Genomic DNA, 6000 nt, shown 5'->3' with positions numbered 1-6000 from the left:
TTTCTGAAAAAAAAATGTTCTCAAAATTTGCTGAGGAATTCTACATTGCTTCTCCTGATGATCACGGCAAAATCATAAAGTTTCTTTGTTTACATACCTTTCCCTAACTACTGTTGAAATACATACACCTAATCAGGGCACCTGGGTGGCTCAGTTGTTTAAACGTCTGCCTTCAGCTCATGTCATGATCCATGGGATCAAGCCACATCAGGCTCCTTGCTCAGCAGAGAGTCTGCTTCTCCCCCTCCCCTCCCTCTTCCTTTCCTCTCCCTTCCCCCTTCCCCTGCTCATGCTCTCTTTCTCTCTCCCTCAAATAAATAAAATCTTTTTTAAAAAACACATATACCCAATCAAAAAGCAAGTCATTAAAAATGTGCAAATTTAAGCAATGTGCTGTTTATGTTCTATACCAGTTCATAAATCATCTTCATCGAAATGGAATTTATTATCATTTTTTTGTAGCACCCTCCTATGTACTATATTTCTGTAAGGGACATGATCTCACAATTTTCTATTACTTTTGTTTAAGTTGTAATCAATTATCGAACATATATTTTCACAGTAACACTTATCTATACTTTGGGATATGAGTTATTTATTTGGTTGTGTCTACTAACCATTGTGTTTTAAATTTTATAATACAAGCAAAGTAATTAGTGGTTCTATTTTGGCAAGATTTATTATTCATAAGCTGCATCTATTTCTAGTCTATGGATCCATTATCTTTTAGGTACTTTATAATTTGTTTTTAATCCCTCATACTACCACTATCATTTTCCCCTGTTTTGAGCAGGTTGGATTTAGTGATTTTTTTTTTAATGGGACATTAATCAATCTATAATTCTATAACTTGAAGAATTTGGTTTTCATATGAATTATTAATTTGAAAGGAGCTTAATTTTATTTTTAATATCAGTAATTCTATTTTTGTTTGAGTTTTTTATTCTTTTAAAGTAAATATTCAGTAATAGTCTATAAAATTATATGTGGGAATTTCTTTCTGTATTTAACAGCAAAATGTGATGTTTCTCAGATTACTAAAGTTTTGTAATCAATTGAATGTATTTCTATCTCCTCTGCCTTCTACACTTCTGGTTTGAAAATTCAAACCCAAGATGAGCTCAAATTAGGTAGCAAGATCACCGTGACCCCTAAATTAACTGTTTCTATCATAGATATCATCTTTTAAATAAAGGCCATAAGTGGAAAAAAATTTTCGAAAGGACTTAAAAGGAGAGTTAAGACTATTTGAAAGTTAAGGTTATTTTTGTTTTGGAGCTGTTTTGTTGTCTTTATGGCTATGTAGATGTAGCCACGGGGACCATATATGTCAACTCCTTTCAGGAGTGGTGACTGAGAATAGAATCTAGTTTCTAGTCACTGTATGGCTGTACACAGAAAATAATTAATAGAAGCTGGTTTCAATTCCATACTGTATTAGTTAGGATTTCTAGATTATGCTGCAATAACTAATGCTCCCCAAGTCTCAGATGATTACCATAATAAAGGTTTATTTTTCACAGACCCAATATTCTTTTGTGAGTCATATGTGACTTTATTCCTTGTCGCCTTCACTGGGACCCAAGGGGGCCAAGCAGCTTCTACTGGGAACACAACCCATCATCTAGTAACGGGGACAAATAAACATACTAAGTCAGGTCCTGGCTCTTAAAAATTCTGCTAAAATTTCATGAATCATAGCTATTCACATAGGGATGTGTGGTCTTCTTGAAAGGAGAGGAACCTCAGGGAGGGACACTTGATTATTTGTCAAACATTAATACACTTTATTTTACATACAGCAAAATTATCTTCCATTGTTTTAGTAGATGCCTGGACTACTCAAATTTCCCTTCCATGCAAAAGGATACCAGATGTTCAAACAGAGAGAGGTATCAATGTAAAGATTCTGCGTCCTTTAACACACACACACACACACACACAAGGTATTTGTGTCCTGTAACATGTATGTGTGTGCACATTCTTGTTGTAACATGTTATCTATTATTTCGTGAACTAAAATTTAAAAATATTATTCATACTAAAGTTTTTTCACCAGACATTCTGCTTATTGAGGTTTTCTTCTATCTGTGTTTGATAAACAATTTTATAAGCAAGGGTATTTATCCCATCTTCATTCACTTTAACCATTTGGTTTGTTTTTCTTGATAAACATATTATTCTTGCACACATCAGTAATGTTTTTTTCTGATTAATATATTTAATTAGTTTCAAGTTATGATTGTAAATGAAAGCTTTACTCCCTCTGTTAAGTCTAGCATACTCGTATTTCAGCATGTGTTGTGTATTGTTTATCCTTCTTTGAATTTGTTCTGACTTTTTAGAATAATTTAAATTTTGGAGTCCATTCTTTTTCAGTGGACAGTTTGTTTCTTTGTTTGTTTGTTTGAGGGAGTTGGGGGAGGACAGACAGAGGGAGAGGGAAAGAGAGAATCTTAAGCAGGCTCCACCCAGCGCAGAGCCTGAGGCAGGGCTCAATCTCACAACCCTGAGATCACGATCTGAACTGAATTCAAAACTCATGCTCAATGGACTGAGCCACCCAGGAGCCCATTCAGTGGAGATTTTTAACATTTAGTTTATTAAATAATGTGATAAACATTCAATTGGACATATCTGTATCATAAAATACCATGTGCAAAATAGCATTATCTTTTATATTTTCTTCATGTAACCATAATTTAATTTGTTTATTCTGTATGCATAGTTATGCAGTGTGTTAATTAAATAGTTTTCAAGCAAAACTTTTCTTCTCAGTTTGCAAGACATAGGTGCATGAAGAAATACACACTAACTTTTTAAAAATTAGACATTATTCTGGTTAGAAAGTAATAAATCATTTGTTCAATTTGACAAAGTACACCTAAATTATCTCTGTGAAACACTTTATCTTTATTTTTTAAAAATGAATCTTCTTAGAATTATTGTTTTGTGCCAAGAATTTACAGTTTTATCGTAATTCATGCCATCATCATTAACTTCCTGGCAAAAGAATACAGTTAGCTTATTTTGCATGTTTTTGTTGAATGATACAGTGAACATTATAATTTACACATATCATGCTCTTTATCTTTCTTGCCTTCCCCACTTCCCTCTTTCTGGGCAGTTTTTTGCACATTTATGTGCGTAATTAGAATTGAGAAGTCCTCATAAATGGATCAGGGAGATTCAGCTTAATTTAAACAAGCATCTTTTATTCTATATTTTGTAACCCTTGCTGGAATCTGAAGACTACTTAGGTCCAAAGTTCATATTATATTCAATATATGAATGTCCTCGGCCAGTATCTTTTTCACATTATATTCAATATGTGAATGTCCATTGACCAATATCTTTTTTATAGAAATAAGAACCATAGAATTCTATACTCAAAGAGTGCCAGAATAACATATTTTGCATGTCTCACCATCTCTTCTTTATGATACCTCTACAAAAGAAGTCCACAATCATAACTTCTAAAAATCTTTTCCCCGGGTTAAGTATCTTTATTTTCCTATTTTTTCCCCCATGTGCTAGTGTCAGATCTATCACTCTCTTGGTTTATATCCTGTTTTCTGATTCCTTCCTTCCTTCCTTCCTTCCTTCCTTCCTTCCTTCCTTCCTTCTTTCTAGATTGCCTTATTAGTTCTAACATCATACAATTAGCTTCTATTTTTCACCAGACATTCTGCTTATTGAGCTTTTCTTCTATAGTTGGATTAACCCCATAGGTGGTTTCTCATTGTTCTCAACTTAATTTTCAAATATTCTATTCCTTGGTGTTATATTTCAGCTCTTATGTCTTTATCTATTTTTTTTGTAAATTTTGAATGTCCATTTCATCAACCCCATAGGTGGTTTCTCATTGTTCTCAACTTAATTTTCAAATATTCTATTCCTTGGTGTTATATTTCAGCTTTTATGTCTTTACCTATTTTTTTGTATATTTTGAATGTCCATTTCATATTCAGTTAGTTTTTCAAGATGTTAGTTCTCCCTCATAGCTATACATTACCTGTGTATTTGATGAAGATTTCTTTACTGAAAATATATATGTTACACCTCAGAGGATCAAGTACACGGGCTCGTGGCAGGACATTTGAGGTCCCCCCCAAATTAACATTGACAAATCAACACAGGAAATCCACTTGTTTAATTAGCTACAAATCCACCTAAATGTACTATCATCCAGCCAGTTTTTCTCTACTTTGTATACAATCAAATGACAAACCCCTTGTCAAATGCTTATCTGGAATCAAGATAAACTGCTTTTAAGACACTCTCATGATCTAAAATCTGTCTAACTTAGGAAATATAAAAAATAAGTTTTGCCGCGTATGATTCCTTCTTAAGCCCATACCCTTTTGTGCCCTAAAATGCCCTAATTGCTTACAAGATATTTTAATAAGCCCATTTTGGAAATTGTCCAGGCAATTTCTTATTATTGACTGTTTTATTCCCCATTTCCTTATTTTAGAAAAGAGGTAGATTTTTGTATCTTCTTAAAAAGTTCTTAAAAAATATTACAGAGAGGGACGCCTGGGTGGCTCAGTCAATTAAGCATCTGCCTTCAGCTCAGGTGATGATCCCAGGGTCCTGGGATCGAGCCCCACGTCGGGCTCCTCGCTCAGCAGGGAGTCTGCTTCTCCCTCTGCTTCTGTCTGCTACTCCACCTGCTTGTGCTTTCTCTCTCTCTCTCTGTCAAATGAATAAATAAAATCTTTAAAAAAAATGTTTTAAAAAAATATTACGGAAAGCTTTGGTGATCATATTTGTAACTTACAGAATGGTTTGTAATCTTCCTGGTACTAAATAGTTGAATGAAGTTAATATAGCTAGGCGTTCTTCTAATATCAATTAACATTATTTTAAAAATGTAAAGCTTACAAAACCTTGTCATACATGTATTTTCACAATAACAAGATTTTATTTCTACATGAGAAAGCAGTGATCTGAGGTTAAAAAGGCTAGTGACCTTCTTAAGGTACAGAAATAATAAGAGATAAACTGAAATATGTGTTTATTTGATTTAATATTAAAATTTACTTTTTAATTTATTTCTTTAAAAAAATTAATACATGTGCTTTTTAGGACATGAAACAAACAAACAAGAAACAGAAAAAGAAAAAGAGCCACCCATATTCACAACACACAAACATTAATGAGTTTAAATATGTTGATCTCTTCTTAATCATGAATATTATATCTCCTTTGGAGGTGTTTAACCTCAATGACTAGACCAAAAGAAAACTTAGGATTCAAGTAGTTCCCAATTTCTATTTACTCATTAACCTTGAGCTACCTTTCAGGAAGTAGGGTATGATTGCTTTATCTTATTCTTCAACTCTCACTTCCAGATGTTGGCCTTTCCCAAACTACTTTTTTCAGTCTGAGCCAATCTTTACTTAAAAAATTAGTTATTCTTACTCTATTTTTAATTTTTTATGTTAATTTGCCTGCTTGTCAGAATTAAATTATTGGATCTTTGCCCTTCAGAACCCACGTTCCATTTTAAAAGCTCTCGGGTTAAAAATATATACATTTATGAATATTTAGTGTTCTTTTAAAATTTTACTTAATGCAATTATATTACTAAAATAGTCATAGCCATTTCCACCATCAATTCCAGAGCCAAAATCTACTCTTAATCTACTCTCTCAATTATTTCTCTAATGCTGTCATATATTCACATCTATCTATCCATCCATCTATTATTTAATCTTGGGAAATGATTATCGACAAGTGAGTCATACAATTGAAGAATAGGATGTCTTTACTACCCTAGGAAAAGAAACTAACATGAAAACCAACTCATTGAGCCAAAGTATTGTACAGATATTTAAACTGAAAACTATTAAAATCCATTAAAATTCACTTTTCTCCTTGTAAATATAGTGCATGGTGATAACCTACATTTAAAATTTTTTTTTTTGTTTTGTTTTAAAGGTTTTATTTGAGAGAGAATGAGAGAGAGAGAGAGCACATGAGAGGGGGGAGGGT

This window comes from Halichoerus grypus, chromosome 1 (assembly GCF_964656455.1).
Source record: "Halichoerus grypus chromosome 1, mHalGry1.hap1.1, whole genome shotgun sequence".
NCBI lineage: Eukaryota > Metazoa > Chordata > Mammalia > Carnivora > Phocidae > Halichoerus > Halichoerus grypus.
This window is presented reverse-complemented; position numbering follows the sequence as displayed.